The sequence below is a fragment of the Ranitomeya imitator genome, chromosome 1 (genome assembly GCF_032444005.1).
Source record: "Ranitomeya imitator isolate aRanImi1 chromosome 1, aRanImi1.pri, whole genome shotgun sequence".
In the NCBI taxonomy this organism is placed as follows: Eukaryota; Metazoa; Chordata; class Amphibia; order Anura; family Dendrobatidae; genus Ranitomeya; species Ranitomeya imitator.
In genome coordinates, this window is record NC_091282.1 from 164,793,014 (window position 1) to 164,816,080 (window position 23,067).

Sequence of the window (23,067 nt, forward strand, 5' to 3'; positions counted from 1 at the left end):
ATCAAAGAGAATGAAGACTTTCTAGACAGAACAGAAGCACCTCTACTGGTCACAGAAGGTGAAAAAAGTGTCAGAGAACCTCCAAAAGCAGATGAGTGGAAGCATGTGACCAAAAGAAGCAAGAAGACCATGGAGAAATCACCAACCACACAACTGAAGAACCGATATCAAATCTTTGTAGAGGATGAAGATGGCACACCTAAGGATGAAGCAATACCAGCAAGCAAAAAAGAAAAGGGCACACAGCAACAAGTGACAGCAAAAAGTACAGCCAAGAAGCAACGAAGAGTGGTGGTGGTGGGAGACTCACTACTGAGAGGCACAGAAGCAGCCATCTGCAGACCGGACATAACTGCAAGAGAAGTATGCTGCCTTCCAGGTGCGATGATCAAGGATGTGACCGATAGGATACCAAAGCTCTTCAACTCCAAGGACGTCCACCCATTTCTTCTGATACATGTTGGCACCAATGACACGGCAAGGAAGGACCTACCGACAATCTGCAAAGACTTTGAAGAGTTGGGGAAGAAAGTAAAGGAACTGGATGCACAGGTAGTTTTTTCTTCTATCCTTCCAGTAGACGGGCATGGCACCAGGAGATGGAACAGGATCCTTGATGCAAACAACTGGCTAAGACGATGGTGCAGACAACAAGGATTCGGATTCCTGGACCACGGTGTGAATTACTTGTACGATGGACTCCTCGCCAGAGACGGACTACACCTCAACAAACCTGGGAAACACACATTCGCCAGAAGACTCGCTACACTCATCAGGAGGGCGTTAAACTAGAAGAAGAGGGGACGGGAAGAAAAACATTAGACTTGAACAAAGAAGATCCAGGAAAACATACTCAGAAGGGAGGTAAGAACATTTCTAAAACAATCCACAGCGAGGAGATTGGAACAAAACAAAATCTTCTAAACTGCATGCTCGCAAACGCCAGAAGCCTGACAAACAAGATGGAAGAACTAGAAGCAGAAATATCTACAGGTAACTTTGACATAGTGGGAATAACCGAGACATGGTTAGATGAAAGCTATGACTGGGCAGTTAACTTACAGGGTTACAGTCTGTTTAGAAAGGATCGTAAAAATCGGAGAGGAGGAGGGGTTTGTCTCTATGTAAAGTCTTGTCTAAAGTCCACTTTAAGGGAGGATATTAGCGAAGGAAATGAGGATGTCGAGTCCATATGGGTCGAAATTCATGGAGGGAGAAATGGTAACAAAATTCTCATTGGGGTCTGTTACAAACCCCCAAATATAACAGAAACCATGGAAAGTCTACTTCTAAAGCAGATAGATGAAGCTGCAACCCATAATGAGGTCCTGGTTATGGGGGACTTTAACTACCCGGATATTAACTGGGAAACAGAAACCTGTGAAACCCATAAAGGCAACAGGTTTCTGCTAGTAACCAAGAAAAATTATCTTTCACAATTGGTGCAGAATCCAACCAGAGGAGCAGCACTTTTAGACCTAATACTATCTAATAGACCTGACAGAATAACAAATCTGCAGGTGGTCGGGCATCTAGGAAATAGCGACCACAATATTGTACAGTTTCACCTGTCTTTCACTAGGGGGACTTGTCAGGGAGTCACAAAAACACTGAACTTTAGGAAGGCAAAGTTTGACCAGCTTAGAGATGCCCTTAATCTGGTAGACTGGGACAATATCCTCAGAAATAAGAATACAGATAATAAATGGGAAATGTTTAAGAACATCCTAAATAGGCAGTGTAAGCGGTTTATACCTTGTGGGAATAAAAGGACTAGAAATAGGAAAAACCCAATGTGGCTAAACAAAGAAGTAAGACAGGCAATTAACAGTAAAAAGAAAGCATTTGCACTACTAAAGCAGGATGGCACCATTGAAGCTCTAAAAAACTATAGGGAGAAAAATACTTTATCTAAAAAACTAATTAAAGCTGCCAAAAAGGAAACAGAGAAGCACATTGCTAAGGAGAGTAAAACTAATCCCAAACTGTTCTTCAACTATATCAATAGTAAAAGAATAAAAACTGAAAATGTAGGCCCCTTAAAAAATAGTGAGGAAAGAATGGTCGTAGATGACGAGGAAAAAGCTAACATATTAAACACCTTCTTCTCCACGGTATTCACGGTGGAAAATGAAATGCTAGGTGAAATCCCAAGAAACAATGAAAACCCTATATTAAGGGTCACCAAGCTAACCCAAGAAGAGGTGCGAAACCGGCTAAATAAGATTAAAATAGATAAATCTCCGGGTCCGGATGGCATACACCCACGAGTACTAAGAGAACTAAGTAATGTAATAGATAAACCATTATTTCTTATTTTTAGGGACTCTATAGCGACAGGGTCTGTTCCGCAGGATTGGCGCATAGCAAATGTGGTGCCAATATTCAAAAAGGGCTCTAAAAGTGAACCTGGAAATTATAGGCCAGTAAGTCTAACCTCTATTGTTGGTAAAATATTTGAAGGGTTTCTGAGGGATGTTATTCTGGATTATCTCAATGAGAATAACTGTTTAACTCCATATCAGCATGGGTTTATGAGAAATCGCTCCTGTCAAACCAATCTAATCAGTTTTTATGAAGAGGTAAGCTATAGGCTGGACCACGGTGAGTCATTGGACGTGGTATATCTCGATTTTTCCAAAGCGTTTGATACCGTGCCGCACAAGAGGTTGGTACACAAAATGAGAATGCTTGGTCTGGGGGAAAATGTGTGTAAATGGGTTAGTAACTGGCTTAGTGATAGAAAGCAGAGGGTGGTTATAAATGGTAGTGTCTCTAACTGGGTCGCTGTGACCAGTGGGGTACCGCAGGGGTCAGTATTGGGACCTGTTCTCTTCAACATATTCATTAATGATCTGGTAGAAGGTTTACACAGTAAAATATCGATATTTGCAGATGATACAAAACTATGTAAAGCAGTTAATACAAGAGAAGATAGTATTCTGCTACAGATGGATCTGGATAAGTTGGAAACTTGGGCTGAAAGGTGGCAGATGAGGTTTAACAATGATAAATGTAAGGTTATACACATGGGAAGAAGGAATCAAGGTCACCATTACACACTGAATGGGAAACCACTGGGTAAATCTGACAGGGAGAAGGACTTGGGGATCCTAGTTAATGATAAACTTACCTGGAGCAGCCAGTGCCAGGCAGCAGCTGCCAAGGCAAACAGGATCATGGGGTGCATTAAAAGAGGTCTGGATACACATGATGAGAGCATTATACTGCCTCTGTACAAATCCCTAGTTAGACCGCACATGGAGTACTGTGTCCAGTTTTGGGCACCGGTGCTAAGGAAGGATATAATGGAACTAGAGAGAGTACAAAGGAGGGCAACAAAATTAATAAAGGGGATGGGAGAACTACAATACCCAGATAGATTAGCGAAATTAGGATTATTTAGTCTAGAAAACAGACGACTGAGGGGCAATCTAATAACCATGTATAAGTATATAAGGGGACAATACAAATATCTCGCTGAGGATCTGTTTATACCAAGGAAGGTGACGGGCACAAGGGGGCATTCTTTGCGTCTGGAGGAGAGAAGGTTTTTCCACCAACATAGAAGAGGATTCTTTACTGTTAGGGCAGTGAGAATCTGGAATTGCTTGCCTGAGGAGGTGGTGATGGCGAACTCAGTCGAGGGGTTCAAGAGAGGCCTGGATGTCTTCCTGGAGCAGAACAATATTGTATCATACAATTAGGTTCTGTAGAAGGACGTAGATCTGGGGATTTATTATGATGGAATATAGGCTGAACTGGATGGACAAATGTCTTTTTTCGGCCTTACTAACTATGTTACTATGTTACTATGTTATGTGTGACAGCGACCAACGATCAGGCCCCTGCTGGGAGATCGTTGGTCGCTGAATAAAGTCCAGAACTTTATTTCGTCGCTGGACTCCCTGAAGACATCGCTGGATTGGCGTGTGTGACACCGATCCAGCGATGTCTTCACTGGTAACCAGGGTAAACATCGGGTAACTAAGCGCAGGGCCGCGCTTAGTAACCCGATGTTTACCCTGGTTACCATGCTAAAAGTAAAAAAAAAAAACACTAGATACTTACCTAACGCTGTCTGTCCTCCAGCGCTGTGCTCTGCACTCCTCCTGTACTGTCTGTGAGCCGGAAAGCAGAGCGGTGACGTCACCGCTCTGCTTTCCGGCTCACAGACAGTACAGGAGGAGTGCAGAGAAGCAGAGCACAGCGCTGGAGGACAGACGGCTGTAGGTAAGTATCTAGTGTTTGTTTTTTTTTACTTTTAGCATGGTAACCAGGGTAAACATCGGGTTACTAAGCGCGGCCCTGCGCTTAGTTACCCGATGTTTACCCTGGTTACTGGCATCGTTGGTCGCTGGAGAGCGGTCTGTGTGACAGCTCTCCAGCGACCAAACAGCGACGCTGCAGCGATCCGGATCGTTGTCGGTATCGCTGCAGCGTCGCTAAATGTGAAGGGGCCTTAAGCAGTAAGGAAGGTAAGGGACCGGTACTTCTGAAACAGATGATGCCTGTAGGATACCAGGGCAACATTTTCCTGGTGAGGTTCCACAAACTGTGAGGAAGGGAAGAACACATAAAAGATGCAGAGTACGCTCCAAGAATGGAATATGGAAGGACTCAATTTACTATTGTGAAACCTGCCCTGAGAAACCTGGCCTTTGCATTAAGGATTTCTTCAAAACATACCGCACAACATCCTTTTATATCTTACACATACCACCAAATTAATAATTTGTGCACCAGTATAACAAAAAGCATTATTATCATAGTATCACTACTATAGCTATGCCTCTAGACAATTATTTGAGGGGTGTAGTTTCAAGAATGGGGTCTATTGTGAGGGGATTTCCAATGTTGGGTACATCAGTGGCTCTCCAAACGCGACATGACACATGCAGACCATCACATCAAAGTCTGCGCTGCAAAACTTCACTCTTTCCTTTTGGAGCTCGGCAGTGTGCCATAATGCTAGTTTTCCACAACATTATAAGTATCCGTGTAGCGGGGGAAATTGCACAACAAATTGTATGGTTCATTTTCTCCTGCTACTCTTGTGAAAATAAAAATTTAGGGCTGAAGCAACACTTTTATGTGAGAAATGTGATGTTTTATTTTTATAGCTCAACATTATAAAAATCTGTGAATCACACATCTAGGTAAATTCCTTGTCAGGTGTAGTTTTCAATATGGGGTTACTTGTGGGCAGTTTACGCTAATTAGGGACATCAGAGGCTCTGTGAAAGAGACATGCCATCCGCTATCGATTCCACCCACTTTTGAGTTCCAAAAATCAAATGTGCTCCTTCTGTTCCAAGCAATGCCATTTGCCCAAATATTAGTTTTCTACCACATATGGGGCATCGGTGTATTCAGAAGAAGTGATGGGCGAACCCCTGGATGTTCAGTTCTGATGGGATCAGCTGAATATTTACCAGAACAGTATCTGAACCCAGACCACATTCAGATGAACCTACATGACAGTGCTGCAAAGACTGCCTCTGATCAGCAGTAAGAGCATTTTACCATAGGTCAGAGAGTTGCAGTTCCCCATGCTGTCAGATGACAGCATGAGCCAGCAACTATGACCAGTGGTAAAAAGGTGACTGCCAGTCACACAGGCGTCAGCTGATGTGAATACAACTCCCATCAGTTTATACCTGTTGATGCTGATAACAGCGAGAGCAGGCACAGCTGATGGGACCATTCATCAGCAGGCGCCTGTGCTATAAATAAATAAATTTAAGAAAGAATGTCATGGGGTCTGTTAGCTTTATCAGGCTGGTTATCAAAAATAGAACAGACCCAATGTCATTAAAAAAAAAAAAATATTTATAAAGCTTGCGCCAGCTGATGAATACTCCCATCAGCGGCGCCTGCTCTCGCTGTTACCTGCGACAGCAGGCATAGACAGATAGGAACAGGAACACATGGGCTACTTGCACAGTGAACAAGTCTGTATGATCATGTTCACACACCACCAAGAAACCTGAAGACACAAAAGAGAATAGTAAAACCAAAAACACTCAGTTTGAAAAAATGTTGCAGTAATCCGCAAGTGCTAGTAAAAGATGTAAAAAACAGGGTATTTGGTTGATGCGTTTTTTGCAAAAAATGTATACTAAGCTGCTCTACCAATCTTCACGGTATACCCTTATCAGAGCAGTCCTAACTAATGTATGCAATCCCTATCTGATGTATTTAAAAACCTGATCATCTGTATATAACCTGTGTGAACAGGGTTCAGAGAGGAAAAATCCATGTGTGCATACAGGGTAGAACAGCTTTTGTGCAGATAGCCCAAGAGGAGTGGTGGAACTCCCCAGTCTTGTAGACACAAGAGAACAATTATGGAAACAGGAACACATGGGCTACTTGCACAGTGAACAAGTCTGTATGATCATGTTCACACACCACCAAGAAACCTGAAGACACAAAAGAGAATAGTAAAACCAAAAACACTCAGTTTGAAAAAATGTTGCAGTAATCCGCAAGTGCTAGTAAAAGATGTAAAAAACAGGGTATTTGGTTGATACGTTTTTTGCAAAAAATGTATACTAAGCTGCTCTACCAATCTTCACGGTATACCCTTATCAGAGCAGTCCTAACTAATGTATGCAATCCCTATCTGATGTATTTAAAAACCTGATCATCTGTATATAACCTGTGTGAACAGGGTTCAGAGAGGAAAAATCCATGTGTGCATACAGGGTAGAACAGCTTTTGTGCAGATAGCCCAAGAGGAGTGGTGGAACTCCCCAGTCTTGTAGACACAAGAGAACAATTATGGAAACAGGAACACATGGGCTACTTGCACAGTGAACAAGTCTGTATGATCATGTTCACACACCACCAAGAAACCTGAAGACACAAAAGAGAATAGTAAAACCAAAAACACTCAGTTTGAAAAAATGTTGCAGTAATCCGCAAGTAATCCGCAAGAGAAGCTACCAAACACAAGACATCATCATGTGGGCAGTCCAGAATTGTTTAAGGGCATAGTAATCTTAGTGTATGTACACTTTTTGTTTTGCAATTTAATACATAAAGCTGAGTGTGTGTGTACACTGTGTTCCAAATTATTATGCAGATTACATTTTTCTCGGATTTTCCTAAATGGTCGGTGCAAATGACAGTCAGTCTAATAAAAGTCATCACCCGTTAGAGTATACATCGAATTTTATTGAAGAAGCCTCCAAATGATAACAGTATAATTTCCAAAATGAATAAAAACTCAAAATGCACTGTTCCAAATGATTTCTAAATATTTAATATGTTTTAAAGAACTGAAAATGCTCATTTGTGGAATTTGCAGCATTAGGAGGTCACATTCACTGAACAAAAAAGCTATTTAACTCCAAAACACCCTAAGAGGCCAAGTTACATGTTAACATAGGAACCCTTCTTTGATATCACCTTCACAATTCTTGCATTCTTGAGTTTTTGGAGAGTTTCTGCTTGTACGTCTTTGCATGAAGTCAGAATATCTTCCCAGAGCTACTGTTTTGATGTGAACTGCCTCCCACCCTCATAGATCTTGTGCTGGATGATATTCCAAGGTTTTCTATAGGGTTGAGGTCAGGGGAGGATGGTGGCCACACCATGAGTTTATCTCCTTTTATGCCCATAGCAGCCAATGACTCGGAGGTATTCTTTGCAGCATGATATGGTGCATTGTCATGCATGAAGATGATTTTGCTCCTGAAGGCACGTTTCTGCTTTTTATACCATCTAAGAAAGTTGTCAGTCAGAAACTCTATATACTTTGACACGTCATTTTCACACCTTCAGGAACCTTAAAGGGCCCTACCAGCTCTTTCCACATGATTCCAGCCCAAAACATGACTCTCCACCTCCTTGCTGACATCGCAGCCTTGTTGGGACATGGTGGTCATCCACCAACCATCCACTACTCCATCCATCTGGACCATCCAGGGTTGCTCAACACTCATCAGTAAACAAAACTGTTTGAAAATTAGTCTTCAGGTATGTCTGGGCCCACTGCAACCATTTCTGCTTGTGAACACTGTTTAGGGGTGGCCGAATAATAGGTTTATGCACCACAGCAGGCCTTTGAAGGATCATACACCTTGGGGTTTGAGGGACTCCAGAGGCATCAGCAGCTTCAAATAACTGTTTGCTGCTTTGTAATGGTATTTTGGCAGCTGCTCTCTTAATCCAATGAATTTGTCTGGCAGAAGCCTTCCTCCTTATACCTTTATCTGCATAAACTCTGTCTGTTCTCTGTTTCAGTCACAAATCTCTTCACAGTATGATGATCATTAGGGTTGAGCGAAACGGGTCGTTCATATTCAAAAGTGGCCGACTTTTGGCAAAGTCGGGTTTCATGAAACCCGATCCAACCCCTGTGCGGGGTCGGCCATGCGGTACGCGACTTTCGCGCCAAAGTCGCGTTTCAATGACGCGAAAAGCGCCATTTCTCAGCCAATGAAGGTGAACGCAGAGTGTGGGCAGCGTGATGACATAGGTCCTGGTCCCCACCATCTTAGAGAAGGGCATTGCAGTGATTGGCTTGCTGTCTGCGGCGTCACAGGGGCTATAAAGGGGCGTTCCCGCCGACCGCCATCTTACTGCTGCTGATCTGAGCTTAGGGAGAGGTTGCTGCCGCTTCGTCAGAAGCAGGGATAGCGTTAGGCAGGGTCCATTAACCACCAAACCGCTTGTGCTGTAGCGATTTCCACTGTCCAACACCACCTTCGGTGTGCAGGGACAGTGGAAGCTACATTTTTTTTTTTCTCAGCACTGTAGCTCATTGGGCTGCCCTAGAAGGCTCCCTGATAGCTGCATTGCTGTGTGTACGCTGCTGTGCAAACCAACTGCTTTTTTCAAAGCACAAATCCTCTTGTTCCTTCCTTTCTGCACAGCTATCTTTTTTGTTTGTCCACACTTTTTATTTAATTTGTGCATCAGTCCACTCCTTATTGCTGCCTGCCATACCTGGCTGAGATTACTGCAGGGAGATAGCATTTCTGCTAGAGTGCCATCCCTGTGTGTGCCATCTCTCACTCAGTGGGCCATAGAAAGGCTATTTATTTTTTTGCTTGATTTGGGTTCTAAAATCTACCTGAAAAAATCACTACATCAATCAGTGGGAGAAAAATATTGGCCTCAGGGCTTGTGTGCCACTCCTGACTCCTGTGTGTGCCATCTCTCACTCAGTGGGCCATAGAAAGCCTATTTATTTTTTTGCTTGATTTGGGTTCTAAAATCTACCTGAAAAAATCACTACATCAATCAGTGGGAGAAAATATTGGCCTCTGGGCTTGTGTGCCACTCCTGACTCCTGTGTGTGTCGTCTCTCACTCAGTGGGCCATAGAAAGCCTATTTATTTTTTTGCTTGATTTGGGTTCTAAAATCTACCTGAAAAAATCACTACATCAATCAGTGGGAGAAAAATATTGGCCTCAGGGCTTGTGTGCCACTCCTGACTCCTGTGTGTGCCATCTCTCACTCAGTGGGCCATAGAAAGCCTATTTATTTTTTTGCTTGATTTGGGTTCTAAAATCTACCTGAAAAAATCACTACATCAATCAGTGGGAGAAAAATATTGGCCTCAGGGCTTGTGTGCCACTCCTGACTCCTGTGTGTGCCATCTCTCACTCAGTGGGCCATAGAAAGCCTATTTATTTTTTTGCTTGATTTGGGTTCTAAAATCTACCTGAAAAAATCACTACATCAATCAGTGGGAGAAAAATATTGGCCTCAGGGCTTGTGTGCCACTCCTGACTCCTGTGTGTGCCATCTCTCACTCAGTGGGCCATAGAAAGCCTATTTATTTTTTTGCTTGATTTGGGTTCTAAAATCTACCTGAAAAAATCACTACATCAATCAGTGGGAGAAAAATATTGGCCTCAGGGCTTGTGTGCCACTCCTGACTCCTGTGTGCCATCTCTCACTCAGTGGGCCATAGAAAGCCTATTTATTTTTTTGTTTGATTTGGGTTCTAAAATCTACCTGAAAAAATCACTACATCAATCAGTGGGAGAAAAATATTGGCCTCAGGGCTTGTGTGCCACTCCTGACTCCTGTGTGTGCCATCTCTCAGTCAGTGGGCCATAGAAAGCCTATTTATTTTTTTGCTTGATTTGGGTTCTAAAATCTACCTGAAAAAATCACTACATCAATCAGTGGGAGAAAAATATTGGCCTCAGGGCTTGTGTGCCACTCCTGACTCCTGTGTGTGCCATCTCTCACTCAGTGGGCCATAGAAAGCTTTTTTTTTTTTTTTATTTGGTTTCTAAATTGTCCTTGAAAAAATCAATTTATTTTATTTGGTTTCTAAATTCTTCCTGAAAAAATCATTTTATTTTATTTTGTTTATAAAGTCTCCCTGAAAAAAAAAAAATATATAGGTGGGAGATTAATATTGCCCTTTCTCCTTGTGTGCCAGTCTTGACTCCTGGGTGTGCCATCTCTCTCTCTCTCTCTCTCAAATTGTGGGCCATAGAAAGCCTATTATTTTTTTTGCTTGATTTGGGTTTCAAAATCTACTTGAAAAAATCACTACATCAATCAGTGGGAGAAAAATATTGGCCTCTGGGCTTGTGTGCCACTCCTGACTCCTGTGTGTGCCATCTCTCACTCAGTGGGCCATAGAAAGCCTATTTATTTTTTTGCTTGATTTGGGTTCTAAAATCTACCTGAAAAAATCACTACATCAATCAGTGGGAGAAAAATATTGGCCTCTGGGCTTGTGTGCCACTCCTGACTCCTGTGTGTGCCATCTCTCACTCAGTGGGGCATAGAAAGCCTTTTTTTATTTTTTTTTATTTGGTTTCTAAATTGTCATTGAAAAAATCATTTTATTTTATTTGGTTTCTAAATTCTTCCTGAAAAAATCATTTTATTTTATTTTGTTTCTAAAGTCTCCCTGAAAAAAAATAAATAAAAATAAAACAGTGGGAGATTAATATTGCCCTTTCTGCTTGTGTGCCAGTCTTGACTCCTGGGTGTGCCATCTCTCTCTCTCTCTCTCAAATTGTGGGCCATAGAAAGCCTATTAATTTTTTTGCTTGATTTGGGTTCCAAAATCTACCTGAAAAAATCACTACATCAATCAGTGGGAGAAAAATATTGGCCTCTGGGCTTGTGTGCCACTCCTGACTCCTGTGTGTGCCATCTCTCACTCAGTGGGGCATAGAAAGCCTTTTTTTAATTTTTTTTATTTGGTTTCTAAATTGTCATTGAAAAAATAATTTTATTTTATTTGGTTTCTAAATTCTTCCTGAAAAAATCATTTTATTTTGTTTCTTAAGTCTCCCTGAAAAAAAAAAATATATAAAACAGTGGGAGATTAATATTGCCCTTTCTGCTTGTGTGCCAGTCTTGACTCCTGGGTGTGCCATCTCTCTCTCTCTCTCTCTCAAATTGTGTGCCATAGAAAGCCTATTAATTTTTTGGCTTGATTTGGGTTCCAAAATCTACCTGAAAAAATCACTACATCAATCAGTGGGAGAAAAATATTGGCCTCTGGGCTTGTGTGCCACTCCTGACTCCTGTGTGCGCCATCTCTCACTCAGTGGGCCATAGAAAGCCTTTTTTTTTTTATTTCGTTTCTAAATTGTCCCTGAAAAAATCATTTTATTTTATTTGGTTTCTAAATTATTCCTGAAAAAATAATTTTATTTTATTTGGTTTCTAAAGTCTCCCTGAAAAAAAAAAAAAAATTGGTGGGAGATTAATATTGACATTTGTGCTTGAGTGACAGTCCTGCGTGTGTGGCATCTCTGTGATTTGGTGCCACAGAAAACAGAGTGTGTAACATTGTGCCTGATTTTCCTTGTGGTCTCACCAACCTGTAAAGGGATATTGAAATCATACTGAAGTTATAGGTCACCGTGTAAGTTGTTTGACAGCAACAAATAAAGTTACTTTGGTTAAGTTTTTAAAACAATGAGGAAGTCTGGTGCAAGAGGTCGTGGCCGTGGGCGTTCATTGTCAGCTGGTAATGATGGTAGTGGTAGTGGAGCATCAGGTGGTCATGGGAAAAAAATATTCCACCTAAGTCTGGAGCTGTGGAGCCAGGTTCGTCGTCTGGCTACACAAGGCCTCGAACGCTCTCTTTTCTGGGAGTAGGAAAACCGCTTTTAAAGCCGGAGCAGCAACAGCAAGTTTTGGCTTACCTTGCAGACTCAGCCTCTAGCTCTTTTGCCTCCTCTTCTGAAACTGGTAAATGTAAAAGCAGCGCGTCGCTTGTGGATGTTCACGGTCAGGGACAAGTCGCTTCCTTGTCCTCTTCAGCAAAAACAACAACAAGAGAGAAGGATGCAGCAGGCGACACAACGGGTTACTCCATGGAGCTCTTTACACATACCGTCCCTGGCTTAGAAAGTGAAACACTTAACAGGCCATGCCCATTACAAGTAGATTCTGACATGGAGTGCACTGATGCACAGCCACAGCCAGACTACTATGCTGGTCCTTTGACTCAGACCACAACATTGCCCTCTCAGGGTACTGATCCACAATCAGACCCTGATGAGACTATGTTGCCCCATCACGAACGCTATACCACCGACCGACACGGTGACACAGACGAAGTTGCACACGAGCTAGAAGAGGAGGTAATAGATGACCCAGTTGTTGACCCCAATTGGCAGCCATTGGGGGAACAGGGTGCAGGCGGCAGTAGTTCAGAAGCGGAGGTGGAGGAGGGGCCGCAGCAGGCATCAACATCGCAACAGGTTCCATCTGCCGGGCCCGTATCTGGCCCAAAACGCGTGGCAAAGCCAAAACCTGTTGGAGGACAGCGTGGCCATCCGGTTAAAGCTCAGTCTGCAATCCCTGAAAAGGGATCCAATGCTAGGAAGAGTGCAGTCTGGCATTTTTTTAAACAACATCCAATTGATCAGCGCAAAGTCATCTGTCAAAAATGTTCAACTAGCTTAAGCAGAGGTCAGAATCTGAAAAGTCTCAATACAAGTTGCATGCATAGACATTTAACCACCATGCATTTTCAAGCCTGGACTAACTACCAAACGTCCCTTAAGGTTGTAGCACCCTCGGCCAATGAAGCTAGTCAGCAACGCAACATCCCTTCCGTCACTGTAAGGCCACCATTTTCCGCACCACCGGCAGTATCTGTGCAGGTTTCTTTGCCATCCAAAAGCAGTCAGGGTCAGGGAATCACCAGTTTTGTAGGAGGAAATATTGCATCTAGGGCACCGGCGGAAACAATACCGTCTCCAACCGTCTCTCAGTCTGCATGTCCACCGGAACACCCGCAAGTTCCACGATCTCCAGCTCTCCAGTCCAGCTCACCCTACATGAGACTCTGGTTAGAAAAAGGAAGTACTTATCCTCGCATCCGTGTACACAGGGTTTTAACGCCCACATAGCTAGACTAATCTCGTTAGAGATGATGCCCTACCGGTTAGTTGAAAGCGAAGCTTTCAAAGCCCTGATGGAGTACGCTGAACCACGCTATGAGCTACCCAGTCGACACTTTTTTTCCAGAAAAGCCATCCCAGCCCTGCACCAGCATGTTAAACAGCGCATCGTCCATGCACTCAGGCAATCTGTGAGTACAAAGGTGCACCTGACTACAGATGCATGGACCAGTAGGCATGGCCAGGGACGTTACGTGTCCATCACGGCACACTGGGTGAATGTGGTGGATGCAGGGTCCACAGGGGACATCAATTTCGGGACAGTTCTGCCTAGCCCACGGTCTAGGAAACAGTTGGCTGTAGGCGTTCGCACCCCCTCCTCCTCCTCCTCCTGCAGAAGCGACAGCTCTTCCACAGACCGCAGTTGGCCAACCACTCCATCGGCAGCTGACACTGTTGCACACCAGTTGTCCCATTATGGGCCAGCTACTGGCAAGCGTCAGCAGGCTGTATTGGCTATGAAGTGTTTGGGCGACAACAGACACACCGCGGAAGTTCTGTCCGAGTTCTTGCAGCAAGAAACGCAGTCGTGGCTGGGCACAGTAGATCTTGAGGCAGGCAAGGTAGTGAGTGATAACGGAAGGAATTTCATGGCTGCCATCTCCCTTTCCCAACTGAAACACATTCCTTGCCTGGCTCACACCTTAAACCTGGTGGTGCAGTGCTTATTGAAAACTTATCCTGGGTTCTCCGACCTGCTCCTCAAAGTGCGTGGACTTTGCTCACATACCCGACGTTCGCCTGTACACTCCAGCCGTATGCAGACCTATCAGCGGTCTTTGAACCTTCCCCAGCATCGCCTAATCATAGACGTTGCAACAAGGTGGAACTCATCACTGCACATGCTTCAGAGACTGTGCCAACAGAGGTGGGCTGTTATGTTTTTGTGGGAGGATACACATACACGGGCAGGCAGTAGGATGGCAGACATGGAGTTGTCAGGTGTGCAGTGGTCGAAGATACAAGACATGTGTCAAGTCCTTCAGTGTTTTGAGGAATGCACACGGCTGGTTAGTGCAGACAACACCATAATAAGCATGAGCATCCCCCTAATGTGTCTGCTGATGCAAAGTTTGATGCACATAAAGGATCAGGCGTCTGCACCAGAGGAAGAGGAAAGCCTTGATGACAGTCAGCCATTGTCTGGTCAGGGCAGTGTACAGGACGAGGTAGCGGGCGAAAAGGAGGTGGAGGACGAGGAGGATGATGGGGATGAGTATATTTTTAATGAGGAAGCTTTCCCGGGGGCACTGGAAATTGGTTGCGTGGCAAGGCCGGGTTCTGGTTTTTTGAGGGACACAAGTGACGTAGATTTGCCTGAAACTGCTCCTCAACCAATCACAACCGCAGATTTGACAACTGGAACTTTGGCCCACATGGCGGATTATGCCTTACGTATCCTCAAAAGGGACACACGCATTACTAAAATGATGAACGATGACGATTACTGGTTGGCCTGCCTCCTTGATCCACGCTATAAAGGCAAATTGCAAAATATTATGCCACATGAGAACTTGGAACTAATATTAGCAACCAAACAATCAACTCTTGTTGACCGTTTGCTTCAGGCATTCCCAGCACACAGCGCACGTGATCGTTCTCACATGAGCTCCAGGGGGCAGCAGACCAGGAGTGTTAGGGGTGCACACATCAGAAGTGGCGTTGGACAGAGGGGTTTTCTGACCAGGTTGTGGAGTGATTTTGCTATGACCGCAGACAGGACAGGTACTGCTGCATCAATTGAAAGTGACAGGAGACAACATTTGTCCAGTATGGTTACTAACTATTTTTCATCCCTTATCGATGTTCTCCCTCAACCGTCATTCCCATTTGATTACTGGGCATCAAAATTAGACACCTGGCCAGAATTGGCAGAATATGCATTGCAGGAGCTTGCTTGCCCGGCAGCTAGTGTCCTATCAGAAAGAGTATTCAGTGCTGCAGGTTCAATATTAACCGAAAAAAGGACTCGTCTGGCTACCCAAAATGTTGATGATCTAACCAGTCTACTGCTGCCTGTGTACCCCTGGAACCTATTTAAAAGTGCCTACAGCCCAATATTTTTTTATGTTAGGCCTTCGAAGCCTGTCTGCGGTCCCTCCTTCCACTAGGCCTCCACTGAGCTGTCTACTGCTGCCCGTGTACCCCTGGAAACAATTTTAAATTGCCTACAGCCAGCCCATTTTATTATGTTAGGCCTACGAAGCCTGTCTGCGGTCCCTCCTTCCACTAGGCCTCCACTGACCTGTCTCCTGCTGCCCGTGTACCCCTGGAACCAATTATAAAGTGCCTATAGCCTGTCCAATTTTATTATGTTAGGCCTTCGAAGCCTGTCTGCGGTCCCTCCTTCCACTAGGCCTCCACTGACCTGTCTACTGCTGCCCGTGTACCCCTGGAACCAATTTTAAATTGCCTACAGCCAGCCCATTTTATTATGTTAGGCCTTCGAAGCCTGTCTGCGGTCCCTCCTTCCACTAGGCCTCCACTGACCTGTCTCCTGCTGCCCGTGTACCCCTGGAACCAATTATAAAGTGCCTACAGCCTGTCCAATTTTATTATGTTAGGCCTTCGAAGCCTGTCTGCGGTCCCTCCTTTCAACTACTACTACACTGACCTGTCTACTGCTGCCCGTGTACTCCTGGAACCAATTTTAAATTGCCTACAGCCAGCCCATTTTATTATGTTAGGCCTTCGAAGCCTGTCTGTGGTCCCTCCTTCCACTAGGCCTCAACTGACCTGTCTCCTGCTGCCCGTGTACCCCTGGAACCAATTATAAAGTGCCTACAGCCTGTCCAATTTTATTACGTTAGGCCTTCGAAGCCTGTCTGCGGTCCCTCCTTCCACTAGGCCTCCACTGACCTGTCTACTGCTGCCCGTGTACCCCTGGAACCAATTATAAAGTGCCTACAGCCTGTCCAATTTTATTATGTTAGGCCTTCGAAGCCTGTCTGCGGTCCCTCCTTCCACTAGGCCTCCAATGACCTGTCTACTGCTGCCCGTGTACCCCTGGAACCAATTTTAAATTGCCTACAGCCAGCCCATTTTATTATGTTAGGCCTTCGAAGCCTGTCTGCGGCCCGTTCTTTCAACTACTACTACACTGACCTGTCTACTGCTGCCCGTGTACTCCTGGAACCAATTATAAAGTGCCTACAGCCTGTCCAATTTTATTACGTTAGGCCTTCGAAGCCTGTCTGCGGTCCCTCCTTCCACTAGGCCTCCACTGACCTGTCTACTGCTGCCCGTGTACCCCTGGGACCAATTATAAAGTGCCTACAGCCTGTCCAATTTTATTATGTTAGGCCTTCGAAGCCTGTCTGCGGTCCCTCCTTCCACTAGGCCTCCAATGACCTGTCTACTGCTGCCCGTGTACCCCTGGAACCAATTTTAAATTGCCTACAGCCAGCCCATTTTATTATGTTAGGCCTTCGAAGCCTGTCTGCGGACCGTTCTTTCTACTACTACTACACTGACCAGTCTACTGCTGCCCGTGTACCCCTGGAACCAATGTTAAAGTGCCTACAGTCCAATATTTTTTTATGTTAGGCCTTCGAAGCCTGTCTGCGGCCCGTTCTTTCTACTACTCCTACACTGACCAGACCACTGCTGCCCGTGTACCCCTGGAACCTATTTTTTATTGCATAGAGCATCCTTTTTTTAATAGTAGGCGTACAAAGTCTGTCTGCGGTCCACTATTGAAATTGTCCTCCACTGCCCAGAGCAATGCTGCCTGTGTACCCCTGTAACCTTTTTTAGACTGCAGTGAGCCACATTTTTGGTTTAAGGCCTACTACCTGTGTCTGTCTGCGCCACTCAATTCAGCTGTGTTCCTTTGAAAAAAGCTGAGCGTCAATAGTCTTGTTTTCAGCCTCTAGGAATTTTAAAACTGCATTGGGGGTACAACTTTGGTAGGGCCTACTAACGGTGTCTGCCGCCCCAAGGTGTTCCCCAGGTTTCGTCCACATTGCTTCGGTCTTCCGACTCTCGTTTAGTAGTTGTAGAAAACTACACTGCATTAGGCCTACAAATTGGGTATGGGGTGTAGAGAGATGGTGTGTTCCACTCCAAGGTGTTCCCCAGGTTACCTCGCCATTGCTTCGATCTTAATGCTCTCGTTTAGTAGTTGTTGGAAACTACATTGCATTAGGCCTACAAATTGGGTATGGGGTGTAGAGACGGTGTGTTCCACTCCAAGTTGTTCTCCAGGTTGCCTTTCCTGAGCTTCTATCTTCAGGCTCTCGTTTAGTAGTTGTTGGAAACTACACTGCATTAGGCCTACAAAATGGGTCTGGGGTGTAGAGAGATGGTGTGTTCCACTCCAAGGTGTTCCCCAGGTTTCCTCGCCATTGCTTCGATCTTAATGCTCTCGTTTAGTAGTTGTTGGAAACTACACTGCATTAGGCCTACAAATTGGGTATGGGGTGTAGAGACGGTGTGTTCCACTCCAAGGTGTTCTCCAGGTTGCCTTTCCTGAGCTTCTATCTTCAGGCTCTCGTTTAGTAGTTGTTGGAAACTACACTGCATTAGGCCTACAAAATGGGTATGGGGTGTAGAGAGATGGTGTGTTCCACTCCAAGGTGTTCCCCAGGTTTCCTCGCCATTGCTTCGATCTTAATGCTCTCGTTTAGTAGTTGTTGGAAACTACACTGCATTAGGCCTACAAATTGGGTATGGGGTGTAGAGAGATGGTGTGTTCCACTCCAAGGTGTTCCCCAGGTTTCGTCCACATTGCTTCGGTCTTCCGACTCTCGTTTAGTAGTTGTAGAAAACTACATTGCATTAGGCCTACAAATTGGGTATGGGGTGTAGAGACGGTGTGTTCCACTCCAAGGTGTTCTCCAGGTTGCCTTTCCTGAGCTTCTATCTTCAGGCTCTTGTTAAATAGTGGTTAAATGGAACAACTGCATTTGGCGTACTAGTTGGTTTGGGGCCTACTAACAGTGTCTGTCGCTCCTTGCTGTTCTCCTGGTTTCCTGTCCTGAAATTCCATTTTCAGGCTCTCGTTAAGTAGTTGTTAATGTTAGACTGCATTTGGCCTACTAGTTGGGTTGGGGCCTACTAACGGTGTCTGCCACTCCTTGCTGTTCTCCTCCACTGAACAAAGCTGTGCCGCCTGTTTACTACGGTTGCCAATTTTGAACTGCATTTCGACTACTTACTGATTTGGGCCTACTCTCTGTGTCAGCCTCTCATTCCAGTTGTCCTCCACTGCAATGCCCCCTGGTTAGTCCTGTGTTACCAATTTTGAACTGCATTTTGCCAACTTTATTCTTTGGGCCTATAACTGTGTTTCCTCCTCATCCTGCCCATTGCCCAGCCAGTGATAGATGAGTCTGCTGGTACATTGACCCATAACGCAAAATTCCCCGTGCACGCTACACAGCAAGATTGTGACCCTGCTGAAAGTCAGGTTCCTCTTCCCGCATACCATACCACCTTACACGGGGACAAAGAGGAAGGTGCAGATGAAAGTGCAGGTTCCTTCATCAGGTGGGGGGAGGAATACTAGTTGGCGACGTCACTGGCACAGGGCCTCTCATAGTATGCAAAAGTGTTGCTGCCGGTGGGAGGCGCCCCCGCCGTGCAAACACACCGCTGTACTTTGAGGGGCCCTGTGCCAGTGCCAATGCCAACTAGTGGGCCCCCCCTGCTTGCTCAGGATCACAGCACTTGCAAAGTTTAAATACTTACCTCTCCCTGCTCCACTGCCGTGACGTGTTCCAGATTTCCTGGGCCCACTAATTACTTGAACCAGCCCTACCCCCCACAACTTTAGCCAAATGACCCCCAATTTCAAATGCCTTCTAATTATTATAAGCTAAATTACGATTGACAAGCTTCAGTAACAAGAATGGATGTTTTTGCCATTAAAATGGGCAGTGTAGGTGTTTTACTGGCCTCCACTCACTGCCGACTATGCTCCCCCATTGACTTGCATTGGGTTTCGTGTTTCGGGCGATACCCGACTTTTCGCGATTATCGGCCGATTCCACTCGACTTGACTTCTAAGATAGTCGGGTTTCGCGAAACACGACTCGACTCTAAAAAGGTCAAGGTCGCTCAACCCTAATGATCATCACTCTTAAGTTTTCGTGAAATAGCTAATGTTTTCATACCTTATCCAAGGCATTGCAATATTTAACGCTTTTCAGCAGCAGAGAGATCGTTTTTATTTCCCATATTACTTGAAACCTATGGCCTGCTTAATAATGTGGAACATCATTTTTAAGTAGTTTTCCTTTAATTAGAATCACCTGGAAAACTAATTATCACATGTGTTTAAGATTGATTTCAGTTATCTATTGAGCCCTGAAACACAATATCATCCACAAGTTTATTTGAAAAACAAAACAATTAACTCTTTATGACATTTAAATCCAATTTGCATAATAATTTGGAACACAGTGTATATATGTATGTGTGTATGTCCGGGATAGGCATTTGCACCGTCACAGCTACAGCCACAAAATTTTGCAGTCACACGTCTGAACCCTGAAAACGTCATAGACTATGTTGTGAGGCAAAATTTTAACCCGACGCGTTCCAATTCACAAAATAATTTTGCCCCTATCTACATAATGGGAAAAAAATGAAAGGAAAAGTGTTGGAGGCAAATTGACAGCTGCCAGATGTGAACAAGGGGGACTTAAACAATGAGAGTGATGGCTCCAAAGAGTATATACCGTACAGTTGCTAAGGTGCGGCCCCGACATGGGATACTCACCACACACAGGGATATGAAAACACACACAAAATGCGCCACACACTACCACATGCTTGAACACATATACCACCCTCAGCACACATTTCACCACATATACACCAACCTCGCCACATAAAAGTCGAAACACAAAAGTCGCCACTCAAAACTCACCACGTGCAAAATTTGCCACATGCAAATCTCACCACATGCAAAACTAGGCTCACGCAAAACTCGCCACACATGCAAAACTTACCTCATGGAAAACTCGCCACATGCAAAACTTGCACAAGCGGAAAAATTGCCACATGCACAAAAGTTGCAACACATGCAAAAGTTGCCTTACTTAAAATGCACCACACAAAACTCGCCACGCGCAAAACTCGCCATGCGCAAAACTTGCTGCACACAACTTGCTACACTAACCTGTCACATGCAACTCGCCACACAAAACTCATCTCACAAAAGTCTACACAAACATGAGGGTCTACATGACAGGCAAGGTTTCTGCTGGACTGTTTTCGAGCCAGCTGTTGACTATTGGAGATGGCAAGGCAGCACTAAACTCAACCACTGGACAGATCACCTTCCCAAGCAACTTTTGTTGCATTGTAACTTCCATTGAGGAGTTCAAAGCAAAGGTTTGCCAAACATTCAACTCCACTTCAAAAATTCTAGCTGGCTGTGTGAAAGGGCTATTGTAGCTCCCAAAAATGACAGCGTCAACAAGATCAATCTTCAAATTCTAAATCTCCTTCCAGGTGTGTGCAAAACCTACAAGTCAGTGAATACATTAATTGACCCTGCTCAAGCATTATTTTATCCAACTGGACTTCCTCCTCACAACCTCTTTCTAAAACCTGGAGCACCTATTCTGCTATTGAGAAATTTGGATCCACCAAAACTGTGTAATGGAACAAGACTCTTGATTAAGAACCTGTTTCCACACGTAATTGAGGCAACCATTTTGAAAGGATGTGCCACAAAAGAAGATGCTTTCATTCCAACAATTCCTCTCATTCCATCTGATTTGCCTTTTGATTTCGAATGCCTCCAGTTTCCTGTTTGACTGGAATTTGCTATGTCCATCAACAAGGCTCAGGGACAGTCCTTGAAAGTAGTTGGAATTGATTTACAGTCTCCATGCTTATCTTATGGTCAACTTTGTGGCCTGTTCAGGAGTTGGAACAGCCAAAAATCTGTTCATCATTGCACCTGAAGGAAAAACTAAGAATGTCGTTTATCAAAAGGCTCTCGAATAAGTAGTAGAAGATTACTTTACATTACTTGGCCAATTTAGTTAAATCTGTGTGGAATATGTCTGGTGTTGAAATATATGTTGTGAAATGCTTCTATTAGCTTAGTTTTTGCCTTTTAATAATTACATTTCTATCTATTTGTTTTGTGGTTTTAGTGTGCAGAATACATTTTTGTTAACACATTCTATTTTGCTAACAGCAGTTATTAACCTGGGCGAAGCCGGGTAGTACAGATAGTAAGTAATAAAAATGCTTTAAAACATTCTCTCTCATTATTCTGGCATTTGGCAAATTTTAATAATTATGGTAATCCTATTTGACCTAAAATGGGATAGATTTATTCTGATTTCATGTCAGATATTGAGAAAAACATGCATATGTGTCTTTTTATATAGTGTATATAAACTTGTGTTCAACTGTATGTGTATATACTGTAAGTAATCTACCTTATCTTTTCTGTTGGGTCCTGCAGTTATTTTACTGTGTGCAACAGATGAATTGCCAGCTTTACAAAGGACATCGATGTGAAAAATTAGACAGGACTTTTTTCTCACACCCATTGACTTCTATTGCTGAATGCGGTCTTATTTCCGATTACAATTACAGCATACTGCGATTTTTTTTCCAGTCCGATCGTGATCCGATCTAAGCTGGAAAAAAATAGCAGATGAACACAATGATAGAATAACATTGGTCCGAATGCAATACGATTTTTAATCAGATTACATTTGTCCGATTTCATCGCAAGTGGGAATGAGCCCTTTGACTGGTGATCATTTTACACCTTGATTTCTGCTATACACAGCAGCATTGTAGTCTAGCAATAAGACAATGGAACATTAAAATCCCTTAAGGTGACTATCAAATACAGTGAAAAATGAAAAAATAAATATGTAAAAAAAATATGAAAAAAAAATGTAAGTCTAAGACTATGTTCATACTTGCATACCGATGCTTTGCAGACGGCTGCGTACTTCCTCCCTGAAGCTCTGCCCACTTCCGCACTTCTTCAGTTTAGGTCTGCCTACTTCTGCATGCATCCTGCATAGCTATCTTTAACATTGGATACGCAGGACATGCGGATGTATGCGGATGCGTCGTTTTGAACGTAGCCTTAATCACACCCCTTTTCCCACATTAGAAATAAATACCGTATTTTCTGCTTTGTAAGACGCACTTTATTTTCCCTAAATTTGGGGGGGAAATGGGGGTGCGTCTTACAAAGTGGATATACCACTTACAGGCTGGGATGAGGGGGTGTCCGCCGCCGCTGCGGCCCGCTGCCACCCGCCACCGCTGTCATCTCGCCCGCCCCCGCTGCTGCCCCGGGTGATGCTGGAGGCTCCGGTGCTGCGGGGGGCTCTGGCGACATTTTGTGAAAGACCAGAGCCCCCCGGCACTTCTTCCATGTGTTCCTGTATGACTGACTCCGGGAAAATGGCCGCCGAAATCTCGGGAGATGAGATTTCAGCGCTGAGATCTCATCTCTCGAGCTTCCGGCGGCCATTTTCTCGGAGTCAGTCATACAGGAACGCATGGAAGATCTCATCTCCTGAGATTCCGGCGGCCATTTTCCCGGAGTCAGTCCGGGAACGCATGGAAGAAGTGCCGGGGGGCTCTGATCTTTCACAAAATGTCGCCAGAGCCCCCCGCAGCACCGGAGACAGCCTTGCAGCACCGGAGCCCCCCTGCAGACCC